General features: G+C 44.5%; 1 pseudogene; it reads right to left on the bottom strand.

Moving 5' to 3' along the window:
* Positions 1-18,549, bottom strand: part of LOC138590396 (immunoglobulin superfamily member 21-like) — a 37,576-nt pseudogene that overhangs the window by 1,893 nt on the left and 17,134 nt on the right.

Below are 18,549 nucleotides of genomic sequence, written 5' to 3'. Positions count from 1 at the left end.
GGTGGTTTATAATCCTCATTCATAAAACGTACTTGTGGTGTACCTCAAGGGTCGATTCTAGGCCCAGTTCTTTTGTCTTTACCTCGGTCATAAAATCAGATCCTATGATACATCTTATATAAGAGTCTATCTTTGGGTCTTTGTTATTGTACACATCATAGTTTCATACTAGATTTTACACAATATTATGGTTTAAACTGCTCAAGCTGCCAGCCTCAGGAGCCCTCTCTTTGTGCCACTGATTTATTTCATGAATGGGGAGTTAGTGTTGTAAAAGCTGCGACTGAACTAAAGTGACCTACCGACAAAATGTTCTTTTCCTTTCTTCAGTCGTGGGTTTTCTGTAAAAACACACAAATACACAAAACATGTGAGCACGCTGAACAAAAGATGAATGATCAGAACAACCTCCCACAAACAGGCTCACCGAACACGATGAGGCGGGTGTGGGTGTCCGTGGAGCCCAGAGGATTCTGGGCCGTGCAGCGAAACATGGAGCCGTTGAGCTCAGCAGGAACTCTGTCCAGGACGAGTTCCCGTCCATCATGCGTCTCGCTGCCGTCCAGCAGACGCCCGCCGACCCTGGTCCAGGTGAACATGGGCTCAGGGAAGACCTCACTCTGAGGAAACACACACACACACACACACACACACAGACAAACCGCAGTGTGATTCTTATTTATGTTTAACTTCCTACACATCTGAGTTTCTCCTTGACTTGAAATCATTCGAGAAGTTGTGACATTTTTCCTTGAACTTGATGTTTACTGGTAACACGAAAAAAGACAAGAGAAAACAGATAGCAGACTTCACTGAAAGACAGAATTTCCATTGAAAATGTTCTTCTCTGTAAAGTTTTATCAGAGATGACTCTGAAACAACCTTCCTGACGAAATCAGGCGGGTTGTTTCAGAGCCTCGGGGCCCTGACAGCAGAGATTCAGTCATCTCTGGCAATTCCAAGTGCGAGCAGGCCTGAGGGGCTCAGGGGGGACCGGAGCTCTGCAAACCAGCTCTTAGCTAACAGGGAGGTGGTGTAAAGAATTGAAAATGTGGGTAATACCTCACTGCAGAAGTCTGACTTTAAGCAATCTGTGATCTTTTTGGAATGTAAAAGTTATTGGGTAACTCCTTGGTCAGGGGCAGCTTCTGTTCTCAGGAGGATGCAGGTCAGGAGAGGCCGCTGAGCCGTGTTTTTCATTTAAAACTTGAGGTTTCTATGACAGCAGAGTCAGTCTGAAATGTCAGAGAGAAAAAGGAGGACAGCTCTGACAGGAATCTGAACGCTCTCTCAGCCTTTTTAAATATTAGTGTAAAAAAAAGTCCTCTCCTGTTCCTGCGCTCGCTCTGAGCATGTAAATTTAAGTGCATTTCTGCAGACGTGACATGCTTTTGACGGCTCCTTCCACAGATCAGCATATATTTTGCATGTGTGCATCCATTAAAATGTGAGTCAGTGTGGAACATAAGCATATTTGCATGAAACTTATGATTGTTTGTGCAAGTAACAGTCTGTTAGCTCCTGTGTCTGTGGATTTAAGGTGCTGTTTCTCTTGTTTATATCTTTTTAACTGCTCAGTGGTTACTGACTTCTACTGTGACTTTTATGTATGTGGGGTGATTTAAATGTTTATTTACTGCTGGTTGACACACTACCATAACTAGCAATAATCTCTGTATTTGAGCTGCTATCTGTGAAGATGCTTGATCATCTGTCCCTGTATCATACGGTGGCTGAGAGGTTTTCGAACGCACTCCATATACGAAACGCTTTGCACATTCGAAAAACACGTGTGCAAAAAAAGTGCAAAATCCACAAAACAAATACATTAACTCACAACGCAAATACAAAAGCTGCAACACAGACAAACTAATCCACAACATAAATGCACAATCCCAAACCTACCCTATTTCCCAAATGTCCCCCCTGGGAATCAATAAAGGATTATCTTATCCTGAAAGCCACAACGGCAGTGAGTGAAAACGGGCAGAGTCGTGTCTCCGGACTGTTAGTAATGTTGCACAACCTTATAAATGTGGGAGAGAGAAGTAGCTGCACATCTGAGCAGCAAGTGAATCCTTATTTGCTGGATAATTATTATCAATTATTATTACAATCGCTATGTATTTGTTACAAGTCCGCAATGTTCTTCAATGTCTTTATATTTATAAAGGCTACTTCAATATAATGTTAGGCCGACATTGCGGACTTCAAAAACAACAAAAACACAGCGATTGCATTTGTGTTGCAGCTTTTGTGTTTGAATTTGCAAAACATTTCAGATATGGAGTTCGTTTGAAACCTCGTGGCCACCGTAGTATCAGTCTTTACTTTTGTGCTTTATTGTTACAGAGCCACACACACACCTTTCTGTGAGTCTGTCCTGAGATTTAGATCAACAGCCTTAACTTTAGCCCTGGACACTGCATCTTCAAAAACAGTGCTCTGTTCTGACGCCCTGAAGCAATCACTGCCACACGTATAGAGCCACTGCATACACATTATCTGTATTTCAGACTGCTGAATTACAGATGTTCATACATGACTCTATCTCATCTCCCATTGACCTCTGTAACCCTCATTAATGACGTCTAATCTCACAGGCAGTCCAGAGTGCTGCTGCACGTCTGCTCACTAGGTCAATTACACATCCTCACATTACCCCTGTCCTTAGATCCCTTCACTGCTTCCCCGTTGCACACAGGATCCAGTTTAAAATTCTCACCCTTCCTCCAGAGCTTTGCACGGCCCGGCTTCTGCACATGTGGCTGAACTAATTCACCCCCACTCATCAGCTCGCTCCCTCAGGTCAAATACGCTAAATCTGCTGTCTGTGCCACACACTCGCCTCCATACAGCCTCCAGACATTTGGCTTAAAATAGTCAAAATGCCTCCATGATAGCAAAGTTGAGTCGCATTACACATCCAGTAATCTGAGTGTAAACCAATTTAATAAACTGATGCAAACCTTTTTAAAAAAACAGCTCAATTTGCAAACAGCAGCGGCACATGTGACGATCACCGTTAAGCAGGCCTGTGAGTCGGAGTCAGAGGAGGAAGCAGAAGCCACAAGAAAATATTCATCTCAATGGGTCACGAAACGGTGACCTTTGCTATCCATATCATAGTTAGCATAATAGACTTTATAAAAAGATGGCCGACATGACAGCTCCCTAAAAGTGAAGCCAAACCCTCTCTATCGCCCCCTGCTGACTGGCTGCAGTATAGCTCATAAAGCCCGCCTCCTCCATGTTAACAGATGGGACATGAGTCAAAGTTCTTATTAGTTGTTATCATGCTGATTTATGTCCAAGTGTTCATTTTTCTGACAATCATGAGGCCACACCCCCTTTTTATAGCATCAAATAACTCATCAAAAGTAAACTTGACAGCTCTGTTGCCAAACGGGCTCCTGCAGCGTTCTGTTTTTTTGTTCTGTCTTTCCATAAGCGTGAATATCTGCTTCAGACCGACACGAGAAGCTGTTCTGCTGTTAGAGACGCCGACATGCCCGGATCTTTGCTGTTTTTTTTATGGTAAGTTAAATTTGTGTTTTGGTTAGCAGAAGGGGTGGGACATCGTTACCATGACTACACCCACCGAATCTCTACTGCACGGACTCTGGCTTCAAAAGGCGCCCACCCCGGATGTATTTTGTACAATGAGAGTAGAGCAGATGGAGCCACATCGACCAACTTTACATCGATCATGTGCAGCCAAATCAGACTTTTTTTCCCCCCAACAAAGATTTGAAGAGGGTGATTCGTTTAAAATGAAGCAGGATGAGGTTTTTTTTCTTACAAATTTACAGGACAAGATCAGAGAAGAGATAAGAGGTACTACTTTGTCCACAGGGGGCGCCAAAATCTACACAAACCAAAAGTTCTCTTGATTTTCCTGGCTGACGGTCGCTTTCCTTTTCAGACTGTTTGCTTCATCTGAGCGTCGAGTTTGTTTCTTTTTCTTTGGATTTTCACTTATTTTTAAAGTTGTATCTGTAGTCATCCATCTTTTCTTTGTTTGTTCAGTCATAGTAGATTACTGTTTACTCGCAACACTTGCAGAGAGCGGAAAAGCAGCCGCTTAGCTCCGCCTACCCTCTCTGGCAGACCAACCACTGCTGGCTGATGGAAAACGCGTCACTAACTGGGCGCCGCTTGGGATTTTTTCCATGAATGTCGCCACAGACAGCCAGTCTCTAATAATACTATATACTGCAAACGCAAAGGCTTTCATCAGTGGGCCACAGGCTCAGTCACTATTGTGTTACCTCATTCAGCGATAGATAGAGACTAACAGACATTTATTTACATGAAAATCTGCAAGATCATAACGTTTGTTTACAGTGTACAACGTGTTTCTTGTGTCTTCAGTTTTGCACTTTTATAATGACACATCTGCTGGTCACCTCTTTCTCCACTCCTTCATTCTGTATGCTGTCTAATGTTCTTACAAAGTCAAAATGTTCTTGTGACTCGTCTTGTATAAATAATTTGTACAAACTAACTCACTACTTCTCTTTGCATGAACTTTGAAGGCAGGCTCTGACTCCAGCTCGGCAGCTCCTCTGTACTGTCAGGTTGAGTCGTGCCTTCAGAGCATCAGCTGTCAGAGTCGGGTCATGAGGGGAAACGACACCCACCAGCATCAGTCAGGCTTTTATCCTGCACGGCCCCGCTAATCCAGCTCATCTTGTTCAAACGTTTTCATGATTAGCTACACGACCGTGTGAATGTGAAACCTAAAACTATCTGCATGTATTTTTGACACACGTTATTTGTTTACATTTATGACAAATCTGCACCATTAGCCATGCTGCATTAGCTGCAAGATGTTCCTGTTGGTGGGTGAACAGACGACAAGCCTCTGGAATACTTTGATACTCAGGAAAATTACTGGCTTTAATAACTGCAGGACGAGATCTGAAGTTATGTTTTCTTACAGATTTTGTTGGAACTACGAATGTTTTTAGTTCTTCTGAGGCTGAGATTCTACAGTTATATCAAAAAACGTTAGGACTTCTAAGTGTGACATTTGTGAGTTCAGTTTCGATTTAGTTCGCACTCAGGAAAGAGCGAATGTTTAAGAAGTTGGTCAATTAAGGTTTATGAGCAGGGATTCTCCAGGAAACATCTGGAGCCAGGATCGGTAAGAGTTATGAGAGTCTTGTCATTTCCAAGGGCGGGATTTCAGGAATATTGAAGGATGCAGGAAACAGATTTCTTTGTCAGAGAGGGAAATCATTTGCATCTAAATGTGCTGCAGAATTATGATAAGAGCTCATCTATCCATCTCAAGTGTCCTTGAGCAACCTCCCTCCTCCTCCTCGTTCTCCTTGAGGAGCTCTGCTGCAGGCTGCTGCACCGCGAGGCAAAAATAACACTTCTGTTTGCTTTCTGTGCAAAATGTGTCCAACATCGAATCTGCTCGGCTCTTAATGTGAAAGTCCCACGAATGTCAAGGTTAATGGAAGACCATAAAACTGAGGAGTGAGCTTTAATTCATCCAAACATTCTTTGTGTGTTATTTAGAGAGGATGATCAGGACACTAAACATCAATGCACTCGAATGTTATTCTAATGCAGAAAGTAACTCCAGCATTTCCCTGAAGAAAAGCCAGTTTGGAGAGCTTTGACTTTGTCCCTGCTTGAAACAGCTTCACTGCATCACACGACAAAATGTAACTGGAGTCTCTGCACGTTGATTTTCAAAGTGGGCAGAAAAGCAGTGAAACCAATCGCTGCCTCGGGGGAAGAAACTCAATCCAAAAACTTGTGGTACACTTTAAAAAAGTGGTCAGAAGAGCCCCCCAACCCATTGATCACATTCACAGAGCTTTCCTTTGCGCATGAGACCACTGTGTTGAAACTCACCGCGGAGGGTCCGAGCTGGAAGCCCTGCACTGTGATCCGCACTGTGTCTCCCACCTGGGCCCTGTCGGGGGTCATGGTCAGCTTGGGTCCTCTGGGTGCAGCTGAGTAAAAAAGTGAAACACGATGTTGGACGGCTGTTTAATGGAAGACGACCATCAGCTTTAATAGGAACATCAGAGCACATGTTACTTTAATGTGGTTTGCTGAATTTAAAGGAGAGCGTGTCCACCCCCGTCTTATGTAACTGTGGTTTAAACCAGCTGGAGAGAAGCTGCGCTCGCGATGACCCACTTCCTGTTTATTGTTCTCACTTCAGTTAGCACTAATGAACTCAGTGGCGTGCCCTTGTTAATTCCTCTTAGCCCTGAATTTGTCCTCTGAAAGCTGTGGTGGTGTTGAAGTGTAGATCTCAACAGCTGTCGTTATTCATTTCATAAACTGTGTCAGGACTCCTGGGAGCGCGTCTGACTCCAGCATTTACAGAATATTCCATATATTTATTGTTATCGTGACCAGTTGGCCCGGGTTAATGTGTTCACTGACCTTCGACCCGGACACCTCCCATCACTGCTTCAATCACAGGAACCAACACAGCCTTGGACAACCATCCTGCAGTGGTACATCCAAAGACGTGCTTGAATGATTTCAAAGGTTGAATGTAAATCTCCTGGCAGACTGGAGTCGTACGCACTGTTTATGTTTACCATTATATGTTTACTAGTCTGCAAGGGTGCAAGGCTGCATGGCAGTATATACAGTATGAGTGACTCAGAGAGGCTGCAGAGCACATTAATAACATGCATTCTGATTTCCTCTAAAGGCGATACTTCTGCATCTTTCAGCATGATGTGGTTTAAACCTAGCATAGCGCTATTTGATTCCACATGTTTCCTTTAGAAGCAGGAGCTAGGTCAGGGATATTCATTTGCATTTACTGTAGCCAAACTAAATTATAGTTATGACCAGTGTTGGGAGTAACGCGTTACAAAGTAATCACATTACTTTTGTCTGTAAATTCAGTAATCACATATCGTTACTAATCAAACAATTACTTCGTTACTCGCGCTGCAGAAGTTCTTCTGCCTGTCATGCACACGTCCCTCACATTGACCTCACATTACGACTTGGCTAGAGTCCGAACAGGGAGGAGGCAAAAAGACAGAGCGACCTACAACTTTTGAGGGACGGAGATAGACATTACTTTGAATTTGTTGCGCGAGGACAGTACTTTAACGGTAAAGTGCAAACTGTGTCCAGGCCAGAAGCACCTCTCCACTGCTGTTAGCACAACATGAAATATAACCAGGCACCTGTAAAAGCGAACACAAAGCTGGAACCAGAGTGGTGCTCAAGCTGAGTGTATGCCGACCCCAACCACGGAGCCAAAGCTTGCTTTCCGACAACAGGTAACAAACGCAGAGTTTAACGGGCTTGTAGCATCGTTTAGTCGAGGACGTGCCGTTTCTGCCGTCTTTCAAAAGACAACTCCTCATTAGGAGAGGGATTTGTGCTGATATGTGGGCATATGTAAGATTTAACGTTATTTTGTTAACTGGAAATTATGCGACAATGCATCTTATTTAAGTTTCCATTCATCACATGCAATCATTCAGACGCAATCACAGTGATGACTCTGGGATGTGATTGCATTCACTTGCCTTCAGAAGCTATTTGGGGTTGACTGTGGACTGCAGGAGCTTCTGATTGGGCCCCCACCCCACAACACTAAATCAATGGTTCTGTTCTGCATTCATATAAAACCACACAGAGCCAGATGCTCTGAGCTACTGGATTCAGAGGGTTTTGGTTCCTGCAGTTCAGAGCGTGTTGCTGCTTGACTCACCCAGCGTGACCTCGGCCTGCATGGGCATGGACAGAGCCGGGTGGTTGACCTCGCAGCTGAACAGAGCCTCGTTGTCCAGCTGGGGGTTGAGGCTCCAGGTCAGCATGGCTCTCACCTCCATGGTGCCGTCGCCCACCGCCTGCTGCCGGTGCTGGAAGTAATACAGCGGGTCACTGCTCTGCACCCAGCGAGGAAACTCCCGGCTCACCACCGTCTCAGGGATCACCTCAGTGGTCGGCTCAGGGCCCGACTCGGACACTGGCCCTCGACCCGGTTCGGGGCCATCTTGGCCCAGCCGAGCCGGCTTCACATCTGGTTCCACCTGAGTCAGAGACTTCTGCAGCTTAGTGTCGTCCAGATCTCGACTGGCGTGAATCTGGGAGCTCAGGAGGCCCGCCCGGCTCCTGCCCCGGCTCTTTCCTGGTTTCTTGCTCTGGTCTCCTGCTGCGGGGGGAGACTGGGCTGGTGGTACCACATCAATGAGCTCGCCATCCCGCTTAAAGTACACCTGAAGGACACGGACAAAGGCAGGTGAGCTCAACTGAAGCATTTTAAATGGAAAGCCCGACCCCCGTCTCTCTGAATCACTGCACACTTGCTGGGTGCGCCAAGTGGGAAGGACAAGCACTCACTGAATCAAACACTTTGTCTTGGTGAGCTGAAGAAAATGCCAAGAAGTAAAAAACTGTTTAACAGGAACGTTTGGTGGTAAAGAGCAGGTACGTTGAACAGGCGGTCTGTGTACATGTTAATACTTTTCCTTGAGACAAACTTCATTTATCATTTCAGAAAAACATTCAAAGACGAGGAGCATTGATGAGAACCACTGCGGTCAAATTAAAAACGCATCTTGCTGATTGATCACATGGCGTGAGCGAGTGTTCAACACAAACTTCTTGTTTGTTCAGCCACAGTCGAGCTGGAAACTGAATAGCTTTTTCATTAGTACAAAGATTCGTAGTTCTAATTGTGGGCAGGAGGAACAACCACAGGGACTGTTAATCCTTTCAATGAGCAGATGATCATTTAGGTTTAGTTTTAAGATAGACTTGCAATCACTCACAACAACACAGCACTGTTTTGTAATGACTGAATGCCTTGTTTTTTCCTTTAAGTGTCCCAGAGGAAATCTGATGAGATTGTTCTGGGTTTTTTTTTTTCCCTCCCCCTGGACCCTGATACAGAAAACTCCCTTTGAGCTTTTAAAAGAAAGACCGATCTAACTTTACTGCTGATATCATTGTTCACGTTTTATTGTTCTTGCTGTTTCTTATAACTTTTGTTTCATTTTCATCTGATCTTGTTTTGTTTTGCACTTTGGGCTGCATCTTTGCAAGAAAGGTGAAAATCTATTAATTCTTTATGTTACAGACTCAAAATGTGACTACGGTGGCCGACAAGGGTCAGTGCACCGCAACGGCACAGATGATTTCCAAAAGAAGGAACAGGCTGCAACATGCTCTGGGAACATTCAGCAAAAGGTCGAAACAAATGCATTAATAGCAAACGTGCTTCAAATACAGAAGCAATGCAAAGTGAAAAACACCCAAACCCAGAAAACACAAGCAAAAGAAAAATGCTGCAAATCCAGTCAACACAACAGAAGTGCTCCAGGCCTGTAGGGGGCGCTCAGTGTAACAGCTCAGAGCAAGACCTACTGTACCCGTGTGCAGCTAGCGGTAGCTACAGCTGCTTAGTCATCTTAAAGTAACCCGTCGCTAGCTGGACGGCTAACAGAAGCTACACTCAGCAGTGGTTACTTTAGCAAAGCTATCTGTCCATCAGGAGCCATTTTAGTCAAATTGCGATTTCTTTACTCGTGTTATAAAGTTGTGAATTTTTTCACAGCAGTCAGCGGTGCATGAACAACAGAGACACTCTGCTCCGGCGGCATCTAACGTTAATAATGCTGTGTTTGAAATGCCAGACTATACTAGCAGTACGAACTGATGCAGCCAAAATGTAGTATGTAGAGAACAAAAGCAAAATGTGCAGTATGCCAAAGATGCCCGGATGTCGTACTGATATGGAGAAAAACTCCAGTATGCATCGGACCGGTCTACCTCGCCTACTGTATCCCATAATGCAAAGCGCTAGAACGTCACAGCGGCAGTTTAAATGAGGGACAGCAGCAGCATTCCAGCAGAAGGGGGTGCTATAGCTAAGGAAGCGGTGTGTAGCATACTGCAAAATGAATTTGAAAGGCATACTACATACTGCTGGGGAACGCAGTATGCAGTATGTAGTATGTAGTATGAAGTACGGCATTTCAAACACAGCCAAAGTCTAATAATGAATAAATTCACACTTGCTGTGTCAAAAACTGCATACTAACGTACTGCCTTCTACATACTCAAACAGTATGTACTGCATACTGCCTACTAACCTGACTAATAGGATGCCGGTGGCATCATACTCAGAGCCGTCTTCTCCATATCACGTGACTTAATCATTTACGTATGTCCGGTCTGATCTCCGGTCCATCTCCGCCATAGTAAAAGCTGAATAGCCGCAATGCATTTTGGGGCGGTTGAGTAAAACCAGTGTCTGATACTCAAATATCCAGGCCGATCTAGTATACATCCGGGCATTTCTCGCGTACACAAAATGTATGATAGTATGCTGTTTCGGACACACTTACTGTCTCCCTCTGTCTGTCTTGTCAATAATAAACCTGTTACACTGAGCGCCCCCTACAGGCCTGGAGCACTTCAGTAGTGTTGTGTGTTTTCTGGGTGTGTTTTTTGACTTTGCATCGTTTCTGTATTTGTAGCTCGTGTGATGTTAATGCTTCTGTTTTGCCTTTTTAAGCATTGTTGTGGACTTGTGCATGTGTTTCTGAATCTGAAGCCTGTTTCTTTTAATGGAAACCATTTGAACCGTTGCAACATGTTAATTACATTTTCAATACATTAAAAAAACTACTTTCTATTTTACTTTAATACTATTATCTGTTTCTTCACATCCTCTGTTTGACAACAAGGTCATTTAAAGCAAATGAGCTGTGACATTATCTCTTGTACGAAATAACCCTCATTGAAAAACATTACAGCTTTCTTGCTGCACACACTGCTGTATTTACAGATGTGTGTGTGTGTGTGTGTGTGTGTGTGTGTGTGTGTGTGTGTGTGTGTGTGTGTGTGTCAACGGGCCACTTACACCTTGATGCTGCTCTTTATCCTTTTTATTGCTCTGAACACATGGTCATGTGACCAGCGAGCTCGCTGTCTGCCATCATCTCTACAATGACCTGCTGCTGTGTACGCAGAGGTGCCCTTGCTTAGACAGAGAGAGCTGCTGTTCAGGCAGCAGATAAAAACAGAAAATGGAATATAGAAAATTAAATAAGAGCTGTTCTATCAAGATTATGATTACATGTGGTAATGCTTCCCTTCAATGGAGTTTTATTTTATCACATATGCAGCTTCGCTCTAATCCCCTGACATCAATCCTCAATACATTTCTAAAGAGGTCACACAGGGTGCAGAACAACGCTGGAGCAGCCGCAGCAATCGAGAATTTTGTGTCTGTTAAACAAACATTTCACATTCTGCAGCTCCCCAAATGTCAATCTGCCCGCTTAGTATCAGCATCCTTTATCCCTCACACTATCAGGATTCCCAAACCATTTTTTTGTGAAGCTTCCCGGTCTAACATGAAGAGCAGTGACGCAAATTCGATTACAGAGAGCGAGTCGCTGCAGAGAGATAACGAGTAAAAAAGGCCTCATCTCACCACGGGGGCTGGCTTTGCTCCCGTAACAATGCAGACCAGGGTGAAGTTCTGGGCCTCGTAGCGGCTGAAAGGAGCCGGGCTGTTGGCCACCACCACAGAGATGGACTTTGGAGGCACTGCGGGGGGAAATGCAAAGAGGACACTCAAACATGGAGGGAGCGTTTGATCCATTGATGCGACTTAATGTAGTGACGGTGGAAAAATCAGGGCTAGGTGATGAGTCAGTTTGCAGGAAGTGACTCTGAGCCGGAGCACCTTTGAGTGTGAACGTTTCAAATCAGTTCAACAGTGAGGGAAGACATTTAGGCAATGTGCTGATTTACTTTGTGAGGGTGAGATGTTTTTATCACGTTCAAACACATGAAGTGAGGGTGAAGACTTTGCTTCGATTTAGTATTTGAATGCAATGAAAGTTGGAGTCCGGTGTTCCGCTGGCTTTTCCTGTATGTGGTCTTTAAAATGAATGATGCGACCTCAGTGATGGAAACACACCTATGACAGTGAGGACGATGCTGCCGGAGGCGAGGATCACTTTGTCTCTGGAGCTCCGGTCATAGATCCCCACGTGACACTCGTACAGGCCGTCGTCCTCCATCTGGACCTCAGGGAGCCTGTTGAAATACACACGGACAAAGATTACAGGATGTGTGGTGTTTTTGTTGGATTATTATAGATAACAATGTTTGTCCGTTATTTATAATGTATCTATGGAAGAGACAAAAATGAGAGGAGGAAAATTTGCATACCAGGAATTACGTTGAAGAGTCAGAAGTCTTGACTAAAATTTCAAACTTTCAGTGTTCTTCCCGGGTATAACAAAAATAAAAGTCCTCCTCATTGCTCGGCCTTTCACTCTTCCATAGTTTTCCGTTTACAGAACAAAATCAAACATTTGTAGTTTTAGCATCCGACCAGCGTCCTTACAAAAGGATGTACCAATATTACTCAGGATGAACCGAACCCTAACCCACACCTGAAGAGAAGAGCTTCAGAAACCCAGGATTTATCTGGTACATGCACGGGGAAAAAAGTGACCTATTGTCGCTCGTCGGTGATGACAGCTTGGACATTCAGTGCTGCCACCACGAGAGGTATTTCGGTCAATTTCTTCTGTTCTTATGCAGAAAGAGTTGGTTCAGTTAGGAACACAATCGTAGATTTAACCATTTATTGCCAAATGGAAATACAATTGTTCCCTGGGTTAGCTGAGCAGCATGCTACGGCCTTCCAGGGAGCACAATATAACTGCCCCCCTTCGGTATACAGAGTGGGCAGAAGGCTAGAAAGATGGAGGCTGGGGTGGTGGAGGCAGGGTAGCAGCAGCGGTATGTGTTACAGGTAGATGGAAGTTGCATTTAAAGGGGCCGTCTTTAAAGAAGAAGCGGCTGTGATTGGTGCGGTACTGATTAGAACAATGAATCAATCAGCAGGCTGATTACAGCTCGGGTGTCGGAGCTGTGTCCTGCATGAAGTAACGCAAAGCTTCATTTGTTTTAATCTGCGTTGCTTCTTCTCATTAGAAAGTATTACATCCCAAACCTCCACACATGAAGTCTGAAGAGGGCAGGGTGGGATTTGATGTCTTGTTCTTAGAATTTAAACTCTTTTCTCAGCGTGGTCTAATGCCAGTTTAGCTTCGACCACATTTCAAGCTGGCGAGGGAAATGGGATGTGCTTCTTATCACAACATTGCACCTGTGGAAGCTGAAATATGGTTTTTGAACACTGTGATGGTGGTGAAGTGTTTTTAAGCAAACGTGCTCTCAGCGAGGAGGTCTACGAAGAACACCAAACCTTTCCTCAGCCATGTCTGGAAGGCAGTGTCAGGATGGACAAATTCATTTACATCAAACTTTAATAGAGTTTTCAGGCGAGCACATAATGTGCTCTAAATCCCCTTTCACCACTCCCCCAATTTTAGAAGACAGCCAGCGACAGGTGTGAAAGTATCCGACTCACCGCACAGTGGAGCGGTAGACGAGGTCCTCCCGTCTCTTGTTGTCCTCCAGGTGGGAGTAGCTGGTGTTGTACATGGCGTCATAGGTGAAGATCTTCTGCTTGGCGTTTCCTCCTTCAATCACCTGAGAATAACAAAGTCTATGAGCATCACTGAGTTTGAACACAGCAGTTATTACGAGAGTCATATTGACTGAGCAGTGTTTATGTACTTCCTGTACAGCCTTTTGTTTTGTTTTTTAAACAATGACTTCCCGGTCAGGAATAAAACCGGGTTAGTCATTAGGAGAATTATATCTGCAGGTTTAACTGCTCCTCATGGTTCTTCCCGAGACAAGATGTATCGTTTCTATAAAAACATCATGAGCCGTCATCCTTAAAAGATTTCTTGTTTGCTTTTCATTGTACCAAACATTTTCTTGTGTCCCTTTGGCAACAAATCTGCACACACGTCATCTTTTGTCTGTTTTGTCTAATGTCATTGTAGCAGGATTGGGCAGAGGACAGGGTAGAAATGGTGGTGCAGCAATCAGACGGTCAGGTTAACGGAGGTTGAGACTTACCTTAACAGAAAGTCTTTGACAAAAAAAAGAAAGTGTAGCTCCTTCAGGAGGCCTATCACTAAATCTACAAAAGAAAAAGGCCACCTTAGCCGGGCCGCTAACCGACTTACCAGCTCAGAAATGTCACCAAAAAGTTTGCCTTGGGTTTCACAGTGCAAGAGACAGAGAGCCTCCTACTCCCAGCATGTGCCATGCAAACTGAACTTCCTGATGCCCTTTGTTCTGCCCTGATGTGTAGATCAGCCCCAGGTGTGTGGCATAGATGCCTCCAATTACCCCTCAACCCCTTACAGTAATGTATTTATGTTTCTTTAATCAAAGCCAGATAAAGTGAGTTAGATGCTGTTTGTTTGTGCATGTTATGACTTGTTCTCTTGAAGGTTACAACAAAATACTATGTTACGTTACTGTTAGCTACATGTTAATATTTACAGTAATATGTGTACCAAATCCTGTCAAAGGTAATGATTCGTTTTATGCAGTCAATGTTGACAGGAAGTGCTTTTATTTTGAAATCCCAGGAAATAGCCTGGGCAGTTTTATTGTTGCTTTGTAAAGCTGTAACTACTGAGCAGTAAAAGCTTCAGTATGAAGTCATCACTGAAGCGTCCAATACACAACAGTGCAAGGATTTGGCACGTCTGGGGCTCTGCGGTCAAGAGACCAATAACAAATGTAACAATAACAATAACAATGACTTTATTGATCCCCAAAGGGAAATTCACTTGTCTGGCATCTCATCTCATTCACTGAAGAATTAAAAAGTCTGACGGCTGTGGGTACAAAAGATCTTCTACATCTCTCCGTCCTGCAGCGAAGAGAGAGGAGCCATCCACCCCCGCTGTTTCTTTGATCCATCAAGGTGTTATGAAGTGGATGATCCGATATGCTATCTGATATCTGATATGCTAAATCTGCTGAAAATGTATAGCAGCTATATACAGCCAAGTTTGCATTAATGAATAAGCAACACGCTGGTTTGGCTCGGTTTAGGCACCAAAACGACTTGGTTAGGCTTCAGTTTGGGTTTTTATAAGTAAATATGGTAGTAATATAACTATCAGTCCATTATCTATACTGCTCATCCTGTTTAGGGTCACGGGGGTGTTGGGGCCTATCACAGCTGTCATTGGGCGAGAGGCGGGGTTACACCTGTACAGGACAGACAAGCTTTCACCCTCACACTTACAGGCGATTTAGAGTCACCAATGAACCTAACGAGCATGTCTTTGGACAGAGGGAGGAAGCCGGAGTACCCGGAGGGAAGCCACGCATGCACGGGGAGAACATGCAAACTCCACACAGGAAGGCCCACTACATCTGAACCGGGATTCAAACCAGGAACCTTCTAGCTGTCATGCAACAGCGCTAACCACTGCAGCCCTACATAATTAACTAAACATATTTGATGTTACCTATACTGGATGTATGTTACGTAACATACAAAGAAGTCAACGCTGACTATAACTTTCACACAGGGACTTTCATGCTCTTCATATGACATCACAAACGAAATAAGCTAACGGAGAGCGGGCATGAACTTCAATAAAGGGTTACCTACAGCGTCATATTTTGACCAAGACTTGGACCACTTGGGAAAGAGAACCAGCTCAATTCTTATGTTAAAAAATGTGATTAAAAAGCTGATGACACAAAGAGGCAGGGTCGCTTCTGACCTCTATAACTCTGCACTAAACATTCATATTTTCACAGACACACTGAGGGCAGAAGGAGGAAGGAGATTCATCGAGCACACTCAGAGAGAAGCCGACAGGCAGCTGTTATCACATTAGGTTCACCTGTGTGCTCACCCGGAACCACACAATCTCTCGCAGGTTTCCGTCCGTTTGGAAGTTGCACTTCAGAGTCACCGTGTCTCCGATGACCACATGAGGGAGGGGGTCAATGGCGACGGTTAAATAACCTGGGACAGAGAGAAACAGATAGAAACATTACATCCCCGTGTATGGCTAGATAATAATGTGATGCATTAACAATCCCCTATGAAAGCATCAGTGGACCTGATGACATGCACTCAGCAGCCTCGCTGTTAATCACCCTGCAGCCTGCAGCGGTCTGTGGACACTCTGCTTTATTCTGCTTTGTTGTGTGCAGATTAAAGCCGAGTCGACGTGAACTCTTGTGGAGAAAACATCGCTCGTGCTGTGTTGAAATCTTTTCAGGGAGGTCAGCATGACACGAACACTTCACAACATGTAAGCCAATATGTAAGCCTTCGGATCTGCGGGAGCTTTCACTGTCGCATATCGAGGAACAACAGTGTCAGGTTCTGCTTTTGTTCTCGACTCGCTTTGTGGTGGAGTTTATTCAGGCTCTGCTCAGGAGACACTCCAGGCTCCCGGTAAAATGAAAGTTCCTCACAGTGGCTTTAAGTTCACGAGCAGGACGAGGCTTCAAACACACCAATAATCACCTGAAAAGCAAACTCATACCAAGGACGCCTATTCTGCTCTGTTCGTCTCAGAACCCGCCCTCCCTTCTCTTCCCTTCTTCCATTCACCTTCCTTCCCATCCAACCCTTTGCATCTCTCTCTTATAGACTGTTTAAAAAGATGATCACATGCTCCCTGAAAGTGAAGCCAAACCCTCTCTATCGCCCCCTGCTGACTGGCTGCAGTTTAGGTCATAAAGCCCGCCTCCTCCATGTTAACAGATGGGACATGAGTCAAACTATAAAATCAAAATACATGTCAAATACATTTTTCTGTCATTATAGTTAGTTCTTTTCATGCTGATTTATGTCCAAGTGTTCATTTTTCTCACAAGTTTACTTTTAATTAGTTATTCGATGCTATAAAAAGGGGGTGTGGCCTCATGATTGACAGCTCTGTGGACAAATGGGGCTCCTGCAGCGTTCTGTTCCCGAGCAGCAGCGTAGAGGAGGAACGGTGAGAGGAGACGTAACTAACACTAACACTACAGTCATTGAACTTTCCATCAGCGTGAATATCTGCTTCAGACCGACACAAGAAGCTGTTCTGCTGCAGACTGAGCCCACCTGAGGGCTCCAACACGGCAAGGCCACAGGGGAAAGGTGTGTGTCGGGTAGAGGAAGGGGCGGGAAGTCAGATGATTTTTTTAGTTTCACTTTTGTACAGCGAGAGGTGGAGACACGTCGTCCATCTTTATAAACAGTCATTGGTCTCTCTCTGTCCGATTCTAGGTCCAGTCTGGGCAGCTCAGGTGGAATTGCGCCTTGGACTCATCCCTTCACCTCTCTCTACTACTCTGTTGGCACCATCATGCATTCTGAACCTCCAATAAACATGTAAATTACATATTTTTATGGCATTGTCCTTGCTAGGGAACAGAGAATACCTAACACATTACATTGATGATTGAATTTGAGTATACAGGTGTCCACCTCTGATATTGGAGGGTGTCAAGGTCTGTTTTTGTCATTGAGGCCTCCCACGGTTTGTCCATGAGTCATTTTTCAGGCCCGCCTAAAACAGCCTGTCTCTGTCTGAGTCATACATCAGTTTTATGTCTCCTGAAGACAACTGTTTAGATTCACAGCGGTCCTGATGATGCTGAGCTGTCTCCATCTCCCGGGAGACCAAGGTCGTATATGTATATGCTGAACTCGAACAATACCTCGTCTCCTCTTTGACATCTACATGTGCGATATGAAGCTGATGTTGTTTCTTAATACAGGCCAGGAGAGTTTTAAATCAGGCTGCATCACACAGACGAGGAGACGCCTCACAGATATTCTCCCTGATGTCAAACATACACGCATGACAGGGTATTAAAATAGTGGCACTTCACACTCGGCCGTAGTGATGCCCTGCAGTGAGGAAAAACAAAAGCAGAAGGCCAAATGTGTGAATGACAAAAGGTTCGAGGGGATTCAGTCAACACAGGTTGTCTCTTCTTCAGCAGCAACTGGAGGAGAAATTGTACCCTTTCATTTTCCTTTAACGGCAGCATGCTAGCTAACGTTAGCCTCAGGGCTAGAATGTTTACTGTTGCCTTGAAACACAGTCGGTGGCTTCTCTCCCTCTCCGGCTCTGTGGTCCAGCTCTGAAACTCTTGACAAAATGTTTGATGATGTTTGATTTTGAATCTTAATACGTAACATGTTTGATACTATCAGCCCTGAAAGTGTAGCAGCTGCAAAGTTAAAAATGTGATCTGTATACGCCTCACATTACCAAAAACGTATCTCCTTAGACGTGCGTCCGGATTTAAGTACAGGAAGTGTTCTGGTTTCTGTTTGTAGTACGCTTGTAGTTCAAGTAATATTGACCAATCACGTACCAGCAGGCTGCAGTGTATGTGGGAAAAACAGTCCGTGTGGAGAGAAAAAGTAAGCGGAAAGTAATCCGCTGTAATGACATCCAGGCTCCCATCTGACAACAATTTAGCTCCTGACATCTGCAGCACGTTCAGCTAACAATCTGCTCTTGATCAAAAATTTAACAAATTTCACTGACGCTGTGTCACAAAAGCATTTCCCGACTTCCTTGAATGCATCATAAATGGTGGCTCCGCCCTCCGTCTCATGTTAAAGTAGTTTTCGTCTCCTCTTGAGGACAGACCTGACAAAGCTTC

Source organism: Semicossyphus pulcher, unplaced genomic scaffold (genome assembly GCF_022749685.1).
Source record: "Semicossyphus pulcher isolate SPU_LCO1_2020_fin unplaced genomic scaffold, fSemPul1.0.p SCAF_13, whole genome shotgun sequence".
NCBI lineage: Eukaryota > Metazoa > Chordata > Actinopteri > Labriformes > Labridae > Semicossyphus > Semicossyphus pulcher.
Note: the sequence above shows the minus strand (reverse complement) of the source record. Positions and strands in the feature narration are given on the sequence as shown.